Genomic DNA, 21,390 nt, shown 5'->3' on the forward strand with positions numbered 1-21,390 from the left:
CTTTGTGTTCTTCCGGCGAGGAACGAGATGATCCACTCCAGTGCCTTCTCTTGGATACCGATGTTGCTGAGGCGCTGGACTAGGGTGCGGTGGCAGACCGTGTCGAACGCAGCGGAGAGGTCCAGGAGGATGAGGGCCACTGTTTCCCCCTTGTCGAGCAGGGTCCGGATGTCGTCGGTGGCTGCGATGAGGGCGGTCTCGGTGCTGTGGTTGGCTCTGAAGTCGGACTGCGAGGGGTCGAGGGATCCGTTCGTCTCGAGGAAGGCGGTCAGCTGTTTGTTGACGATCTTCTCGATGACTTTAGCAGGAAAAGGGAGGAGCGACATGGGGCGGAGGTTTTTGAGATCGGTGGGGTCCGCTGTAGGTTTCTTCAGGAGGGCGCTGATCTCGGCGTGCTTCCAGCTCTCCGGGAAGGTGGCGGTGTTGAAGGAGGCGTTGATGATGTTCCGGAGTTGGGGTGCGATGGTGGAGTCGGCCTTGTTGAAGACGTGGTGTGGGCAGGGGTCGGTCGGTGATCCGGAGTGGATGGTGTTCATCGTGCGGGCTGTGTCTTCGGTGATCACCATGGTCCAGGTGTGAAGGGTGGCGGTGGGGGGCGTTGGTTCGACGGTTGGGTGCGTGGGTGGGGCGCCGAAGCTGTTGTGGATGTCGGCGATCTTGCGGTGGAAGAAAGAGGCGAGGGAGTCACAGAGGTCTTGTGACAGAGTGATGTCGTTGGTGCCGGTGCTGGGGTTGGAGAACTCCTTGACGATAGTGAAGAGCTCTTTGCTGTCGTGGGCGTTGTTGTCCAGTCGTTCCTTCAGGGATTTCTTCTTGGTGGTGCGGATGAGCTGGTGGTGCTTGCGGATAGCGTGTTTGAGGGCGGTCATGTTGTCGGTGGCCCGGTCGAGGAGCCAGGCTTTCTCGAGGGTGCGGCAGGTCTTCTTGGAGTCCTTGAGGTCGTCGGTGAACCAGGATGCCTTCTTGCTTCTGGGTCTGCTGGGAGGGTTCTTTAGTGGCGCGAGGTCATCGGCGCAGGCGGTCAGCCACTGTGTGAAGTTGCGGGCTGCTTCGTTGGGGTCCGTTGTGTTGGCGGGTGGGCTCTGGCTGAGGGAGGTGGTGAGCTGGTCTGCGGTGATCTTGCTCCAATTCCTGTGAGGTACCTGTTGCGGGTGGTGGTGGGTCGTGGATCTTTTGAAGCTGAAGTGGACACAGCTGTGGTCGGTCCAGTGGAGTCCGGTGGCGTGGCTGAAGGTGATGTACTTGCTGGAAGAGAAGACGGGATCAAGCGTGTGGCCGGCGTAGTGGGTGGGGGTGTTGACCAGTTGCTGGAGTCCGAAGTTGGTGTGGTTTTCCAGCAGGGCGGTGGTGTTGCGGTCCTTGTTGTTCTAAAGGTGGAAGTTGAGGTCCCCGAGGAGGATGTAGTCAGTGGAGGGGAGGGCGTGCCGACTGATGAAGTCTGTGATGTCTTCGCTGAATTGTGTGCGTGGTCCCGGAGGTCTGTAGACGAGGGTGCCTCTGAGGGTCGTCTTAGGGTCGGTGTGAATCTGGAAGTGGAGATGTTCGGCTGCGGCGAAGGAGTCGTTGGCGTCGGTCGTGATGCAGATGGTGTTCCTGTGGACGATGGCGATGCCACCTCCGGTCTGGTTGATGCGGTCCCTCCTAATGATCTTGTACCCGTCCGGGATGGCGATGGCGATGTCGGGTGCAGAGGAGGCGTTCATCCAGGTTTCCGTGAGGAAGGCGACGTCCGGTGATGTAGCGTCGAGGAGGTTCCAGAGTTCCACGGCGTGTCTGTGGACGGAGCGGGTGTTGATCAGGATGCAGTTGAGGTGGTTGCTTCTGGTGTTTGTCTTGGCGGGTGTGGGGCAGGTTCGGAGGCAGGTGAACTTGCAGGTGCAGCAGGTGAAGGGTCCGTGGGTGCGTCTCGGGGTGGCTCGGCAGCAGGCGTGGGTCCGGCCGGCATTGAGTGCGTTGAGAGTGGCGGCGTCGTAGGTCAGTCGGGTCGTTTTGCCTCGGCGGGGAGGGCCAGGGGTCCTGGCGCTGGGCGCGGGCCAGGCGCAGATCGGCGCTCCCGCTGCGCGCGTCCGCTGCGCGGTCGCTCTGGGGGCGTCATAAGTAAGGAGCCGGGAGGGAGGAGCAGCTGGGTGGCGGGAGCAGGACGGCGAATGGAATCACAGGGGGGCGGGGCCGCAGGGAGGCAGCGGCGGGAAATTCCAAGAAGCAGCGGGCAGCGGGAAATTCCCAGGAGCAGCGGGAAATTCCCAGGAGCAGCGGGAAATTTCCAGGAGCAGCGGGCAGCGAGCGAAGGAATCTGCAGGCAGGAGGCGGCAAAGGCAGGCAGGGCGGCAGCAGTGAGTGGGGCGACCAAGCCCTGTGGAGGGCTGAGCGGTCACTCTAGCAGGAGTCATATAATGAGCAAGCCACACTAGCAGGTGTCATATAATGAGCAAGCCACACTAGCAGGTGTTCTATAATGAGCAAGGCACACTAGTAGGTGTCCTATAATGAGCAAGCCACACTAGCAGGTGTCTTATAATGAGCAAGCCACACTAGCAGGTGTCCTATAATGAGCGAGCCACACTAGCAGGTGTCATATAATGAGCAAGCCACACTAGCAGGTGTCCTATAATGAGCGAGCCACACTAGCAGGTGTCATATAATGAGCAAGCCACACTAGCAGGTGTCCTATAATGAGCAAGCCACACTAGCAGGTGTCATATAATGAGCAAGCCACACTAGCAGGTGTCCTATAATGAGCAAGCCACACTAGCAGGTGTCATATAATGAGCAAGGCACACTAGCAGGTGCCATATAATGAACAAGCCACACTAGCAGGTGCCATGTAATGAACAAGCCACACTAGCAGGTGTCCTATAATGAGCAAGCCACACTAGCAGGTGTTCTATAATGAGCAAGCCACACTAGCAGGTGTTCTATAATGAGCACGCCACACTAGCAGGTGCCATATAATGAGCAAGCCACACTAACAGGTGTTCTATAATGAGCAAGCCACACTAGCAGGTGTCCTATAATGAGCAAGCCACACTAGCAGGTGTCTTATAATGAGCAAGCCACACTAGCAGGTGCCATATAATGAGCAAGCCACACTAGCAGGTGTCATATAATGAGCAAGCCACACTAGCAGGTGTTCTATAATGAGCAAGCCACACTAGCAGGTGCCATATAATGAGCAAGCCACACTAGCAGGTGTCATATAATGAGCAAGCCACACTAGCAAGTGTCATATAATGAGCAAGCCATGCTAGTAGGTGTGATTTAAAGTGCAAGCCACACTAGTAGGTGTGATTTAAAGTGCAAGCCACACTAGCAGGTGTCATATAATGAGCAAGCCACACTAGCAGTTGTTCTATAATGAGCAAGCCACACTAGCAGGTGTTCTATAATGAGCAAGCCACACTAGCAGGTGTCTTATAATGAGCAAGCCACACTAGCAGGTGTTCTATAATGAGCAAGCCACACTAGCAGGTGTTCTATAATGAGCAAGCCACACTAGCAGGTGTCTTATATTGAGCAAGCCACAGTAGCAGGTGTCATATAATGAGCGAGTCACACTAGCAGGTGTCTTATAATGAGCAAGCCACACTAGCAGGTGTTCTATAATGAGCAAGCCACACTAGCAGGTGCCATATAATGAGCAAGCCACACTAGCAGGTGTCATATAATGAGCAAGCCACGCTAGTAGGTGTGATTTAAAGTGCAAGCCACACTAGCAAGTGTCATATAATGAGCAAGCCACGCTAGTAGGTGTGATTTAAAGTGCAAGCCACACTAGCAGGTGTCATATAATGAGCAAGCCACACTAGCAGGTGTTCTATAATGAGCAAGCCACACTAGCAGGTGCCATATAATGAGCAAGCCACACTAGCAGGTGTCATATAATGAGTAAGCCACGCTAGTAGGTGTGATTTAAAGTGCAAGCCACACTAGCAGGTATCATATAATGAGCAAGCCACACTAGCAGGTGTTCTATAATGAGCAAGCCACACTAGCAGGTGTCCTATAATGAACAAGGCACACTAGCAGGTGTCATATAATGAGCAAGGCACACTAGCAGGTGTCATATAATGAGCAAGACACACTAGCAGGTGTCATATAATGAGCGAGCCACACTAGCAGGTGTCATATAATGAGCGAGCCACACTAGCAGGTGTCATATAATGAGCAAGCCACACTAGCAGGTGTTCTATAATGAGCAAGGCACACTAGCAGGTGCCATATAATGAGCAAGACACACTAGCAGGTGTCATATAATGAGCGAGCCACACTAGCAGGTGTCATATAATGAGCAAGCCACACTAGCAGGTGTTCTATAATGAGCAAGGCACACTAGCAGGTGTCATATAATGAGCAAGGCACACTAGCAGGTGTCATATAATGAGCAAGACACACTAGCAGGTATCATATAATGAGCGAGCCACACTAGCAGGTGTCATATAATGAGCAAGCCACACTAGCAGGTGTTCTATAATGAGCAAGGCACACTAGCAGGTGTCATATAATGAGCAAGGCACACTAGCAGGTGTCATATAATGAGCAAGACACACTAGCAGGTGTCATATAATGAGCGAGCCACACTAGCAGGTGTCATATAATGAGCAAGCCACACTAGCAGGTGTTCTCTAATGAGCAAGGCACACTAGCAGGTGTCATATAATGAGCAAGACACACTAGCAGGTGTCTTATAATGAGCAAGACACACTAGCAGGTGTCATATAATGAGCGAGCCACACTAGCAGGTGTCATATAATGAGCAAGCCACACTAGCAGGTGTTCTATAATGAGCAAGGCACACTAGCAGGTGTCATATAATGAGCAAGCCACACTAGCAGGTGTCATATAATGAGCAAGCCACACTAGCAGGTGTCATATAATGAGCAAGCCACACTAGCAGGTGCCCTATAATGAGCAAGCCACACTAGCAGGTGCCCTATAATGAGCAAGCCACACTAGCAGGTGTCCTATAATGAGCAAGCCACACTAGCAGGTGTCTTATAATGAGCAAGCCACACTAGCAGGTGTCTTATAATGAGCAAGCCACACTAGCAGGTGTCCTATAATGAGCAGTCCACACTAGCAGGTGTCCCATAATGAGCAAGCCATACTAGCAAGAGTCATATAATGAGCAAGCCACACTAGGAGGTGTCATATAATAAGCAAGTCACACTAGCAGGTGTCTTATAATGAGCAAGCCACACTAGCAGGTGTCATATAATAAGCAAGGCACACTAGCAGGTGTCTTATAATGAGCAAGCCACACTAGCAGGTGTCATATAATAAGCAAGGCACACTAGCAGGTGCCCTATAATGAGCAAGCCACACTAGCAGGTGTCCTATAATGAGCAAGCCACACTAGCAGGTGTCATATAATGAGCAAGCCACACTAGCAGGTGTCTTATAATGAGCAAGCCACACTAGCAGGTGCCATATAATGAGCAAGCCACACTAGCAGGTGTCCTATAATGAGCAAGCCACACTAGCAGGTGTCCTATAATGAGCAAGCCACACTAGCAGGTGTCATATAATGAGCAAGCCACACTAGCAGGTGTTCTATAATGAGCAAGGCACACTAGCAGGTGTCATATAATGAGCAAGGCACACTAGCAGGTGTCATATAATGAGCAAGACACACTAGCAGATGTCATATAATGAGCGAGCCACACTAGCAGGTGTCATATAATGAGCAAGCCACACTAGCAGGTGCCATATAATGAGCAAGCCACACTAGCAGGTGTCCTATAATGAGCAAGCCACACTAGCAGGTGTCCTATAATGAGCAAGCCACACTAGCAGGTGTCATATAATGAGCAAGCCACACTAGCAGGTGTTCTATAATGAGCAAGGCACACTAGCAGGTGTCATATAATGAGCAAGGCACACTAGCAGGTGTCATATAATGAGCAAGACACACTAGCAGATGTCATATAATGAGCGAGCCACACTAGCAGGTGTCATATAATGAGCAAGCCACACTAGCAGGTGTTCTATAATGAGCAAGGCACACTAGCAGGTGTCATATAATGAGCAAGGCACACTAGCAGGTGTCATATAATGAGCAAGACACACTAGCAGGTGTCATATAATGAGCGAGCCACACTAGCAGGTGTCATATAATAAGCAAGCCACACTAGCAGGTGTCATATAATGAGCAAGCCACGCTAGTAGGTGTCATATAATGAGCAAGCCACACTAGCAGGTGTCTTATAATGAGCAAGCCACACTAGCAGGTGTCATATAATGAGCAGTCCACACTAGCAGGTGTCATATAATGAGCAAGCCACACTAGCAGGTGTCATATAATGAGCAAGCCACACTAGCAGGTGTCTTATAATGAGCAAGCCACACTAGCAGGTGTCATATAATGAGCAAGCCACACTAGCAGGTGTCATATAATGAGCAAGCCACACTAGCAGGTGTTCTATAATGAGCAGTCCACACTAGCAGGTGTCATATAATGAGCAAGCCACACTAGCAGGTGTCATATAATGAGCAAGCCACACTAGCAGGTGTCTTATAATGAGCAAGACACACTAGCTGGTGTCATATAATGAGCAAGCCACACTAGCAGGTGTCATATAATGAGCAAGCCACACTAGCAGGTGTCATATAATGAGCAAGCCACACTAGCAGGTGTTCTATAATGAGCAAGGCACACTAGCAGGTGTCATATAATGAGCAAGGCACACTAGCAGGTGTCATATAATGAGCAAGCCACACTAGCAGGTGTCTTATAATGAGCAAGCCACACTAGCAGGTGTCATATAATAAGCAAGGCACACTAGCAGGTGTCATATAATAAGCAAGGCACACTAGCAGGTGTCTTATAAGGAGCAAGCCACACTAGCAGGTGTCATATAATGAGCAAGCCACACTAGCAGGTGTTCTATAATGAGCAAGCCACACTAGCAGGTGTCCTATAATGAACAAGGCACACTAGCAGGTGTCATATAATGAGCAAGGCACACTAGCAGGTGTCATATAATGAGCAAGACACACTTACAGGTGTCATATAATGAGCGAGCCACACTAGCAGGTGTCATATAATGAGCGAGCCACACTAGCAGGTGTCATATAATGAGCAAGCCACACTAGCAGGTGTTCTATAATGAGCAAGGCACACTAGCAGGTGCCATATAATGAGCAAGACACACTAGCAGGTGTCATATAATGAGCGAGCCACACTAGCAGGTGTCATATAATGAGCAAGCCACACTAGCAGGTGTTCTATAATGAGCAAGGCACACTAGCAGGTGTCATATAATGAGCAAGGCACACTAGCAGGTGTCATATAATGAGCAAGACACACTAGCAGGTATCATATAATGAGCGAGCCACACTAGCAGGTGTCATATAATGAGCAAGCCACACTAGCAGGTGTTCTATAACGAGCAAGGCACACTAGCAGGTGTCATATAATGAGCAAGGCACACTAGCAGGTGTCATATAATGAGCAAGACACACTAGCAGGTGTCATATAATGAGCGAGCCACACTAGCAGGTGTCATATAATGAGCAAGCCACACTAGCAGGTGTTCTCTAATGAGCAAGGCACACTAGCAGGTGTCATATAATGAGCAAGACACACTAGCAGGTGTCTTATAATGAGCAAGACACACTAGCAGGTGTCATATAATGAGCGAGCCACACTAGCAGGTGTCATATAATGAGCAAGCCACACTAGCAGCTGTTCTATAATGAGCAAGGCACACTAGCAGGTGTCATATAATGAGCAAGCCACACTAGCAGGTGTCATATAATGAGCAAGCCACACTAGCAGGTGTCATATAATGAGCATGCCACACTAGCAGGTGCCCTATAATGAGCAAGCCACACTAGCAGGTGCCATATAATGAGCAAGCCACACTAGCAGGTGTCCTATAATGAGCAAGCCACACTAGCAGGTGTCTTATAATGAGCAAGCCACACTAGCAGGTGTCTTATAATGAGCAAGCCACACTAGCAGGTGTCCTATAATGAGCAGTCCACACTAGCAGGTGTCCCATAATGAGCAAGCCATACTAGCAAGAGTCATATAATGAGCAAGCCACACTAGGAGGTGTCATATAATAAGCAAGGCACACTAGCAGGTGTCTTATAATGAGCAAGCCACACTAGCAGGTGTCCTATAATGAGCAAGCCACACTAGCAGGTGTCCTATAATGAGCAAGCCACACTAGCAGGTGTCCTATAATGAGCAAGCCACACTAGCAGGTGTCCTATAATGAGCAAGCCACACTAGCAGGTGTCTTATAATGAGCAAGCCACACTAGCAGGTGTCCTATAATGAGCAAGCCACACTAGCAGGTGTCCTATAATGAGCAAGCCACACTAGCAGGTGTCTTATAATGAGCAAGCCACACTAGCAGGTGTCCTATAATGAGCAGTCCACACTAGCAGGTGTCCCATAATGAGCAAGCCATACTAGCAAGAGTCATATAATGAGCAAGCCACACTAGGAGGTGTCATATAATAAGCAAGTCACACTAGCAGGTGTCTTATAATGAGCAAGCCACACTAGCAGGTGTCATATAATAAGCAAGGCACACTAGCAGGTGTCTTATAATGAGCAAGCCACACTAGCAGGTGTCATATAATAAGCAAGGCACACTAGCAGGTGCCCTATAATGAGCAAGCCACACTAGCAGGTGTCCTATAATGAGCAAGCCACACTAGCAGGTGTCATATAATGAGCAAGCCACACTAGCAGGTGTCTTATAATGAGCAAGCCACACTAGCAGGTGCCATATAATGAGCAAGCCACACTAGCAGGTGTCCTATAATGAGCAAGCCACACTAGCAGGTGTCCTATAATGAGCAAGCCACACTAGCAGGTGTCATATAATGAGCAAGCCACACTAGCAGGTGTTCTATAATGAGCAAGGCACACTAGCAGGTGTCATATAATGAGCAAGGCACACTAGCAGGTGTCATATAATGAGCAAGACACACTAGCAGATGTCATATAATGAGCGAGCCACACTAGCAGGTGTCATATAATGAGCAAGCCACACTAGCAGGTGCCATATAATGAGCAAGCCACACTAGCAGGTGTCCTATAATGAGCAAGCCACACTAGCAGGTGTCCTATAATGAGCAAGCCACACTAGCAGGTGTCATATAATGAGCAAGCCACACTAGCAGGTGTTCTATAATGAGCAAGGCACACTAGCAGGTGTCATATAATGAGCAAGGCACACTAGCAGGTGTCATATAATGAGCAAGACACACTAGCAGATGTCATATAATGAGCGAGCCACACTAGCAGGTGTCATATAATGAGCAAGCCACACTAGCAGGTGTTCTATAATGAGCAAGGCACACTAGCAGGTGTCATATAATGAGCAAGGCACACTAGCAGGTGTCGTATAATGAGCAAGACACACTAGCAGGTGTCATATAATGAGCGAGCCACACTAGCAGGTGTCATATAATAAGCAAGCCACACTAGCAGGTGTCATATAATGAGCAAGCCACGCTAGTAGGTGTCATATAATGAGCAAGCCACACTAGCAGGTGTCTTATAATGAGCAAGCCACACTAGCAGGTGTCATATAATGAGCAGTCCACACTAGCAGGTGTCATATAATGAGCAAGCCACACTAGCAGGTGTCATATAATGAGCAAGCCACACTAGCAGGTGTCTTATAATGAGCAAGCCACACTAGCAGGTGTCATATAATGAGCAAGCCACACTAGCAGGTGTCATATAATGAGCAAGCCACACTAGCAGGTGTTCTATAATGAGCAGTCCACACTAGCAGGTGTCATATAATGAGCAAGCCACACTAGCAGGTGTCATATAATGAGCAAGCCACACTAGCAGGTGTCTTATAATGAGCAAGACACACTAGCTGGTGTCATATAATGAGCAAGCCACACTAGCAGGTGTCATATAATGAGCAAGCCACACTAGCAGGTGTCATATAATGAGCAAGCCACACTAGCAGGTGTTCTATAATGAGCAAGGCACACTAGCAGGTGTCATATAATGAGCAAGGCACACTAGCAGGTGTCATATAATGAGCAAGCCACACTAGCAGGTGTCTTATAATGAGCAAGCCACACTAGCAGGTGTCATATAATAAGCAAGGCACACTAGCAGGTGTCATATAATAAGCAAGGCACACTAGCAGGTGTCTTATAAGGAGCAAGCCACACTAGCAGGTGTCATATAATGAGCAAGCCACACTAGCAGGTGTTCTATAATGAGCAAGCCACACTAGCAGGTGTCCTATAATGAACAAGGCACACTAGCAGGTGTCATATAATGAGCAAGGCACACTAGCAGGTGTCATATAATGAGCAAGACACACTTACAGGTGTCATATAATGAGCGAGCCACACTAGCAGGTGTCATATAATGAGCGAGCCACACTAGCAGGTGTCATATAATGAGCAAGCCACACTAGCAGGTGTTCTATAATGAGCAAGGCACACTAGCAGGTGTCATATAATGAGCAAGCCACACTAGCAGGTGTCATATAATGAGCGAGCCACACTAGCAGGTGTCATATAATGAGCAAGCCACACTAGCAGGTGTTCTATAATGAGCAAGGCACACTAGCAGGTGTCATATAATGAGCAAGGCACACTAGCAGGTGTCATATAATGAGCAAGACACACTAGCAGGTATCATATAATGAGCGAGCCACACTAGCAGGTGTCATATAATGAGCAAGCCACACTAGCAGGTGTTCTATAACGAGCAAGGCACACTAGCAGGTGTCATATAATGAGCAAGGCACACTAGCAGGTGTCATATAATGAGCAAGACACACTAGCAGGTGTCATATAATGAGCGAGCCACACTAGCAGGTGTCATATAATGAGCAAGCCACACTAGCAGGTGTTCTCTAATGAGCAAGGCACACTAGCAGGTGTCATATAATGAGCAAGACACACTAGCAGGTGTCTTATAATGAGCAAGACACACTAGCAGGTGTCATATAATGAGCGAGCCACACTAGCAGGTGTCATATAATGAGCAAGCCACACTAGCAGCTGTTCTATAATGAGCAAGGCACACTAGCAGGTGTCATATAATGAGCAAGCCACACTAGCAGGTGTCATATAATGAGCAAGCCACACTAGCAGGTGTCATATAATGAGCATGCCACACTAGCAGGTGCCCTATAATGAGCAAGCCACACTAGCAGGTGCCCTATAATGAGCAAGCCACACTAGCAGGTGTCCTATAATGAGCAAGCCACACTAGCAGGTGTCTTATAATGAGCAAGCCACACTAGCAGGTGTCTTATAATGAGCAAGCCACACTAGCAGGTGTCCTATAATGAGCAGTCCACACTAGCAGGTGTCCCATAATGAGCAAGCCATACTAGCAAGAGTCATATAATGAGCAAGCCACACTAGGAGGTGTCATATAATAAGCAAGGCACACTAGCAGGTGTCTTATAATGAGCAAGCCACACTAGCAGGTGTCCTATAATGAGCAAGCCACACTAGCAGGTGTCTTATAATGAGCAAGCCACACTAGCAGGTGCCTTATAATCAATACATCATATATGTGAGGTCAGAAGGAGCAACAGGGTCCCTGGTCCGTCCTGAAGAACGCTCAGCATGAGATACAGGAAGTGACGTTGTGACACTGCACATCTCCCAGGTGGCGCTCGAGTGACGCATTATAACAACAGTATTCTGCAGCAAATACTTGTATTTATTTAGACTTTCAGATAATACCACCTACGGAGAATCCTGCCGCCTTCTCCACACACATGCACAGAAGAGATCCGTTTGTGTGACGGGTTGTGTGTTTCCCGCCTCGTTGTTACCCCCACGGACACAATAAATAAACTCCGTGTTCGAGGCCCTGGTTCATTTTTCTGCTACTTCAAAGTATTGCAGACTTCACGCATGCAACGACGGAGGAGTTACACCAGATGCAGCGATGCCCCCGGGGCTGAGTCTAAAATAAAGATTCACACTCTGGAAACACTGACAGCTCCCACTGAAAACAGAGCTGCAGCGCTTGAAAGGTGGCGACGAAAAACAACATTCAAGAGTGTCACTTCCACGAGTGAAACGAGACTGACCTTCATGGGACTCGGCCCCCTCTGTTGCTGGTGACGTCACCTGCTCCTTTCTGCCCCGGGGGGTTTGCTGTGGGGCTCGGCCCCCTCTGGTGCTGGTGACGTCACCTGCTCCTTTCTGCCCCAGGGGGTTTGCTGTGGGGCTCGGCCCCCTCTGGTGCTGGTGACGTCACCTGCTCCTTTCTGCCCCGGGGGGTTTGCTGTGGGGCTCGGCCCCCTCTGTTGCTGGTGACGTCACCTGCTCCTTTCTGCCCCAGGGGGTTTGCTGTGGGGCTCGGCCCCCTCTGGTGCTGGTGACGTCACCTGCTCCTTTCTGCCCCAGGGGGTTTGCTGTGGGGCTCGGCCCCCTCTGGTGCTGGTGACGTCACCTGCTCCTTTCTGCCCCAGGGGGTTTGCTGTGGGGCTCGGCCTCCTCTGGTGCTGGTGACGTCACCTGCTCCTTTCTGCCCGGGGGGTTTGCTGTGGGGCTCGGCCTCCTCTGGTGCTGGTGACGTCACCTGCTCCTTTCTGCCCCGGGGGGTTTGCTGTGGGGCTCGGCCTCCTCTGGTGCTGGTGACGTCACCTGCTCCTTTCTGCCGGGGGGGGGTTTGCCGTGGGGTTCGGGCCCCCTCTGGTGCTGGTGACGTCACCTGCTCCTTTCTGCCTCGGGGGTTTGTTGTGGGGTTCGGGCCCCCTCTGGTGCTGGTGACGTCACCTGCTCCTTTCTGCCCCGGGGTGTTTGCTGTGGGGTTCGGCCCCCTCTGGTGCTGGTGACGTCACCTGCTCCTTTCTGCCCCGGGGGGTTTGCTGTGGGGTTCGGGCCCCTCCCGGGCTGCTCTGTTGCTCTCTGCTTCTGTTACAAGACACAAAGGGGCGTCAGTGTCGGCTTCCTGTTACCAGACAGGAAGGGATTGGTAGGTGAAACTAGCCACAGCAGGAAACAGATGTGGCTTTCCGCGGGGTGGGGTTAGGGGGGGCGGCATACCAAAGCTGTAGCTTCCGCATCCACAACGGTACATGGTGCTATTATGTGAGGACAGTGCCCTGCAGATACTTCTGATATTCTTACATATCTATGTCAGACACCCGCAGTAATGTCCATATATTCTGATATAAGTACATATCTACGTCAGACACCCGCAGTACTGTCCGTATATTCTGATATAAGTACATATCTACGTCAGACACCCGCAGTACTGTCCGTATATTCTGATATAAGTACATATCTACGTCAGACACCCGCAGTACTGTCCGTATATTCTGATATAAGTACATATCTACGCCAGACACCCGCAGTACTGTCCGTATATTCTGATATAAGTACATATCTACGTCAGACACCCGCAGTACTGTCCGTATATTCTGATATAAGTACATATCTACGTCAGACACCCGCAGTACTGTCCGTATATTCTGATATAAGTACACATCTACGTCAGACACCCGCAGCACTGTCCGTATATTCTGATATAAGTACATATCTACGTCAGACACCCGCAGCACTGTCCGTATATTCTGATATAAGTACATATCTACGTCAGACACCCGCAGTACTGTCCGTATATTCTGATATAAGTACATATCTACGTCAGATGCCTACAGTCCTTTTTTATGGTTCTGATATAGATAGATATATACGTCAGACACCCGCAGTACTGTTCGTATATTCTGATATAAGTACATATCTACGTCAGACACCCGCAGTACTGTCCGTATATTCTGATATAAGTACATATCTACGTCAGACACCCGCAGCACTGTCCCTATATTCTGATATAAGTACATATCTACGTCAGACACCCGCAGTACTGTCCGTATATTCTGATATAAGTACATATCTACGTCAGACACCCGCATTACTGTCCGTATATTCTGATATAAGTACATATCTACGTCAGACACCCGCAGTACTGTCCGTATATTCTGATATAAGTACATATCTACGTCAGACACCCGCAGTACTGTCCGTATATTCTGATATAAGTACATATCTACGTCAGACACCCGCAGTACTGTCCGTATATTCTGATATAAGTACATATCTACGTCAGACACCCGCAGTACTGTCCGTATATTCTGATATAAGTACATATCTACGTCAGACACCCGCAGTACTGTCCGTATATTCTGATATAAGTACATATCTACGTCAGACACCCGCAGCACTGTCCGTATATTCTGATATAAGTACATATCTACGTCAGACACCCGCAGCACTGTCCGTATATTCTGATATAAGTACATATCTACGTCAGACACCCGCAGCACTGTCCGTATATTCTGATATAAGTACATATCTACGTCAGACACCCGCAGCACTGTCCGTATATTCTGATATAAGTACATATCTACGTCAGACACCCGCAGTACTGTCCGTATATTCTGATATAAGTACATATCTACGTCAGATGCCTACAGTCCTTTTTTATGGTTCTGATATAGATAGATATATACGTCAGACACCCGCAGTACTGTCCGTATATTCTGATATAAGTACATATCTACGTCAGACACCCGCAGTACTGTCCGTATATTCTGATATAAGTACATATCTACGTCAGACACCTGCAGTACTGTCCGTATATTCTGATATAAGTACATATCTACGTCAGACACCCGCAGTACTGTCCGTATATTCTGATATAAGTACATATCTACGTCAGACACCCGCAGTACTGTTCGTATATTCTGATATAAGTACATATCTACGTCAGACACCTGCAGCGCTGTCCGTATATTCTGATATAAGTACATATCTACGTCAGACACCCGCAGTACTGTCCGTATATTCTGATATAAGTACATATCTACGTCAGACACCCGCAGTACTGTCCGTATATTCTGATATAAGTACATATCTACGTCAGACACCTGCAGCGCTGTCCGTATATTCTGATATAAGTACATATCTACGTCAGACACCCGCAGTACTGTCCGTATATTCTGATATAAGTACATATCTACGTCAGACGCCCGCAGTACTGTCCGTATATTCTGATATAAGTATATATCTACGTCAGACACCAGCAGTACTGTCCGTATATTCTGATATAAGTACATATCTACGTCAGACACCCGCAGTACTGTCCGTATATTCTGATATAAGTACATATCTATGTCAGATGCCTACAGTCCTTTTTTATGGTTCTGATATAGATAGATATATACGTCAGACACCCGCAGTACTGTCCGTATATTCTGATATAAGTACATATCTACGTCAGACACCCGCAGTACTGTCCGTATATTCTGATATAAGTACATATCTACGTCAGACACCTGCAGCGCTGTCCGTATATTCTGATATAAGTATATATCTACGTCAGACACCCGCAGTACTGTCCCTATATTCTGATATAAGTACATATCTACGTCAGACACCTGCAGCGCTGTCCGTATATTCTGATATAAGTATATATCTACGTCAGACACCCGCAGTACTGTCCGTATATTCTGATGTAAGTACATATGAGTGCAGTGATAAGCATTCTCCACCATCACAACTTTCTCCTCTGTGTTGAAGTACAGTTATTGTATTAGCTGTGCCCTGCCAAAAAATGGATTGTCACTTCAGTATATTTATATGGTTTCTTCCAAGGGTGGACTGTTTGATGTTGCATTAGGTCTTTCTTTTTTGACAAATGCATGGACACAGTTGTTGTGATATGGTTGTTCATGTCATGTCTTTCTACCCTGTGTGATACACTAGGTATGCCTTTGTAAATAAATGCTTTGTTACATTCGCGCTATAAAAGCGCTGATTACTAGCGCTTCTGCCCATTTCCCTACCCAGTTCCTGAGGCGGAAAGCCGGGAGCTGGAGGTACTATTGTATTTCTAGAAACTGTGTTTGATCTGAATATTTTAAAAAACCTAAGCTTATTTTAGAAATTGTGTGGTGTCACTTACTCTGTGCTTATAAACCTTGCACCACCGCCAGGATCTGCTCTCACTTCAGCGCACAGCCGACCTTAACGCTGTCGCGCTTCTCATCATTCCCAGCGGCCGCCATCAGACCAGGCGTGCACGCTGACCACGCCCCTGCCCCTCACCAAGCATAGCCACAGATTGTCAAGAGGACCTGGAAGCAGGTGGCATCCATTTTAGGTACATGTTGTAACATATCATCACTGCCTAAGCCGCTCCCTTGATATTGCCCAGTGACGACCTTCAATAGAGGACCTGGGAGGGTTTAGCATTCATCTTAGTTAGGTACATGTTGTAGCATACTGTCACCATTGCTCTACCAATTGCTCTCAGCCCCTCCCCTGACCATGCCTAGCCATAGACCCCGTGAACAGGGCTTAGGAGAGGAAGGCAGCCTTCATAGATAGGTACATGTTTTACTGTACTGAGAACACTGTCTCAGTCCTCCTCAGAACAAACCTAGCATACGTTGAAGCCCCAACCTCATTCATCTTTAAGGAGGGTCAATTCACAGAAAAAGGCGCATCCAGTGGTCAGAGGCCAAGGAGCAAGCAGTGGGTATTGGACCAAGGTGTTGTGAATGAGGCCTTTACTTCTGATATCCAAGGGCCTGACCCACTAGTAGTCCTGAGCAACTGGACCATGCACCCCTTCAGCACTCGATTCTCAGTGGGAAAATTAGTCGAGCAACCCAAGGCTTCTCAGGGAGAAGGCAGGTTCAAGTTGTACACAGGCTCAAGACTCAAAATGCGTACCTACAACAAATGACTGTCAAGACAAACATTCACTTTTATGAAAAAAGTATTATTTATATATGAACAAAGTCAAATACAACACACAAACAAAACACACAGTTGTTCTCCTCCCTAATCTAATTCCCTTTAGGAGTGTCTTGTCCTGCCCACTCCCATGTTTCCCTCCTAGATTAACTAATACATTCTATACAAATAAATTACTGAACAAAATAGCACTGTGCTGGGGTGTCACTAGAGAGGGTGCAGCTAGGAAAGTAAACCATATACTCTGTTCACTCAGAGAAAAGATTGTTGCACAGGGGTGAGTTTGTCAGTAAAGCCTTTCCCAGCCAACGTGGACGCTGTAGAGGGATGTCAGTGAAGAAGCCATATTGCCAGAAAACAGAAGCATTTACTCAACATAGAGATGTACGGAAAGGAGAAAGTCTCTCATGAATTTATACCATAGAGAATCTTCAAGCTGTTCTAATACAATAACACAAGTCTTAATATTTCTGTAAAATCTTGCACAGAGAGCTTTAACTGTGGTGAGGTGTGAGTAGTGAAGGTGCAGTTATAGAGTACTGTCAGATAGAATCATTGTTTCATCCATCTCTACCACTGCAAATGCACAGAACACTGACAACTGAAATATTTAGTGTGTATCTACTTATAAGAAAAGAGCTTTCCTACCAAACTACCATAGAGATTCTGCACCTTGTGGATATGTGATTGAACGGGTGTCACTATAGAGCATGCTGTCACGAAATATATTCATATACTCCATGCACTTAGATATAACATGGGGAGGTGTTTCATTAAACTTTACCATTCACATTGTGAATATAGTTAAATTATGGTGGCACAGGGCTATGTGTTTTTCTGAAATCTTGTACACAGCCCTTTACACTGTTCAGACATGTTATTACGGCATTTGCTATTCATAAGCCCATTTACACACCATGTTCACCCAGACAGAAGGTGTTTCTAGAGAATTGGTGCCTCACTAAAGTCTTCTACACTCAGAAGCTACACTGTGGACAGGTGCCAGATGGAGGGCATGTTGTAAAAAACGCACAAGGATTCACTTTATATACACTTCTTAAACAAGCATTGTGGTTCTGAAAATGTCCGGACTTGTGTAATACTTCTGGACTCGAGAATTATTCTTCGTCGTACCGTGACGAATTTAGTATCAAAAGACCGAGAATGACAAGCACACTATGTACAAGCATTTTCGTCGTATTCGAGTGACGATTTCACCTCGAAATCGTCATTCACGTCTCGAACCCTTTGCTTCCATTTTGTGTACGGCAGCCATTTTAGTGAGTTGCCCTGTACATAGGCTTATAATCAAGCTGAATTCGATTCCTAAAGGACACGTACACCTTAATTGACTTTTCCTTGACCTGGGCGAGTTGGAACCATTGCCCCAGGCCGAACCTGTTTGGTCAGTTCCTCTCCCAGTGGCCGAACGAGATAGCATCAAGGCCCGGCCTACCATAAAAACTTCTCATCACACACACACCCTGCCGAATCTTGCTCAAACCTGTCCTTGCTCTTTTTTCTTACTTGCTTTATGATGGGGAGGTGACCATTTTTATTGGGGGTCCACCGATATCTGAGGAGAATGTTGGGCCTCGCCTGGTAATTTATTATGGGATGGACAAACCGAACTATGGCCTTGTCATCACGACTCTGCTTTTTCTTTGTAATGGAAGCATTCTTATAATGTAGTAAAATGTGCAGAATGTTTGCCTAAAGCACAATATTTCGTATAAAAAGAGAAGCCTGACTTTGTGAATTGTGGCAGTCTCCTGAGAACATACTTCCCATGTGTTGTAGTTCTAGGACGCTTGTTACCTTGGTTGCAGCCAATAAAATCGATCTTTGACTTCACCTAGAAGACTCTGAGTTTCTGTGGTCTGAATCAGGAAAGAACTCGAGGTCTTCGGGTGTGTTTCCCTGACACCGCTGGGTTACCGGTTAACTACCGGTCCTGAAAAACCCGGTACCTCAGTTGGCGCCCAACGTGTGGGGCGATTCCAGCGGCGCCGGTCCAGCCAGAGGTTCGTGAGGAGCTTCGTGTGGAAATTCTGGAGGAAGGCCAACCACCATCGATCCCTGCATGTCGACATGGTCCGAAAGTCTTTGCAACGAGGTTCCCCGCTTCCCGACGGCTACGAAGGACTGCTGCCCTGGCTATCGCCCTGATTTGGACCCTTGAAGTTTGGTAGAGCGAAACACTGAGACGAGTCTTCTGGGGACGTCATCGATATTTCAGTTAAGTATAAGTGGAGCGTCTCCCAGTCCTTAGTTGGTCTTAAGTCTTGGGTATCCTTTGGGATCATTTTGTTTGGTACTTGCAAGCACCACAACCGAGGGACTCGTGTATTCACGAGAAATATCGTAATCGATAAATCCTTTGAAGTTTGGAACTATACTAGAGAGCGAAGATGCCTGGTCTTAGACTTGGAAATTTGTTTTGTCTCGGTTGTAGTAAAAGGGACTCCCGATTGGAGGACTCGTGTCCGGTTCCTCCGATTGGAACTCCAACATACGAATTATATGTGAAGCATGGAGTAGGCCCCATCACATATAATGAAGTATGGATTAAATACACCAGAAAAGATGGTGTTTTAAAATGGCCCCAATATGGTAGCTTTGATACCGAAATCTTAGATAACCTTGAAGTTAAACTTTTTAAGAAGAAAGCCCGGCCGGCGATGTTTGACTCTTTCCGCCTATGGCGTAAGGAAGCCAAACAAAAGGAAATTAAATTAGCGAAGAAAAATAAGAGAGAAAGAGGTATTTCAGTAATGCAAGCTGCTATGCAGTATAAAGACAATGAAGAAGAACAGATAAGTGAGCAGTTGCACAGGCAACGTAAAATGGTAATAGATAAATGTTACCCAGTTTTACCAACCCCTAAGCAAGATGCAGCGAAAGAACTTGAAAAAGATCCGTTAATGGCACATTTGTTAAGTTCGCCACCGCCCTATGCGCAAACTGCCACGGCGCCTCCGCAACCTTTAGTTGCGCCACCTATGATTGTTATGCCTGGTCCTCCGCAGCACCCACCAGCTACTCTTCAGCTGGCTCCTGTCCCTCTGGTGCAGCCTTCTCAAGGCCCACCGATCACATCTGTTTCAACTGTGCTTTCTACGACTTTGCCTAGTACACCTTCTACTTCTCCTAATGCTCCCTCTACTATTGCTTCTGCTTTTGCCTTATCTCACCCAGTTTTTCCGCCCGCTTTCCGTCAGTTTCTCCTTCCGTTCGACAAAGAATGGCCAGCACTGTCACTAACCTTTTTTCGCCTTTTCTCAGGTCGCCTAAAACGACCCCTAACACGGAACGAAGACAGTTGCGGAGTCAACTGCCTGACTATAGAGAGAGAGATTTACTGAATCGTTTAGCGCATAAATGGGTTATGGACACTGTTAGATATGATGTAGAGTCTGTTATGGAAGTTTTCCGTCAATGGGAAGCACCGAAACAGAGATACGTTTTTGAACAAATGTGTGTTTTTCTCTGTGAGGATTTAGAAGACAATGATCTAGAATGCAACCCGCCCGAGTTGTGTCGCGTGCGGTTCGATTTCGCAGAGGGCATGATTGTAGGTCCCGATGTCAAGAGAGCAGTTGAGGTATTGTTGTCGTATCGGAGTAAGGGGAACACTTCTCAATCGCAATCTGAGCGTGGTGAATATGGTAGGAAAAAGGCGCGACAATACCCCATGAGAGAAGTTCCCCCACAGTGGAGGGAAGGGGACCTACAAGCTAACCCACCTATTCAGCCTCATTTTCAGCGTGTATGGGTACCTGTCCCATGGAAGCGAGCCGAAGTTTTAGCCCTTAAACAGACATTACCTGATCCCCGTAAAAATCCCGCAGGATATTACAAAGAGTTGTCATAGACTGCTGGGTCATGTATCATGAATTTAGCCGATATCGATATGTTATTTGGGAATGTTGTTCCACAGCCTTTATGGGGAAAGATTCGTCATACAGACCATGATCAGGAGTTAGGTGACTCTTGGGCTAACATCGTTACTGCAGATGCCCTACAAATTGGTGGTGCTAAACCTGAGCCTTTAATAGCAGAACTACCCGGTAAAATAATTGATTATATGAAAACGATAATGCCTGCGATACGCGTAAACTGGGATAAGTTGTCTGCGTGTAAGCAGAAGAAAGATGAAACGTGTCTGATTTCTTCACCAGGTTTGAAGAAACGTTTGTCGACCACAGTGGTCAAGATATGAGCACAGAAGGTGGTCAGAGATTGTTCGTCGATAAATTTGTGCATAATTTGCTTCCAGAGTTGTGTAAAAAGTTGAAGGATTCTGAGAGTTCTTGGGCAGTTTCATCTTCAGCACAGATATTAGCTACTGCACAGTGTAGGAAGGTTGATCCCTGACTATGGTTGCCCCCAACTTTTTGCCTGGTGTTTTGCTGGTTTTCTGACTTAGTTGACCTGGGGCCCTGCTATTCAGGACCCCAGGCCTACTGCTCTCTCTGTAAAATGGATTCCATGTACCTTAGGTACATATCTAAATTGGATACTGAGTCACCTTATCAGTCCCTGTACAGTGTACCTTAGGTACCCAGGGCATAGGTGCACCCAGGGCCTACCAGGGGCTGCAGCATGTATTATGCCACCCCTGGCTGGCCATCCAAATCTGACACAACTGGCTGCTTG

This window comes from Lissotriton helveticus, chromosome 6 (genome assembly GCF_964261635.1).
Source record: "Lissotriton helveticus chromosome 6, aLisHel1.1, whole genome shotgun sequence".
In the NCBI taxonomy this organism is placed as follows: domain Eukaryota; kingdom Metazoa; phylum Chordata; class Amphibia; order Caudata; family Salamandridae; genus Lissotriton; species Lissotriton helveticus.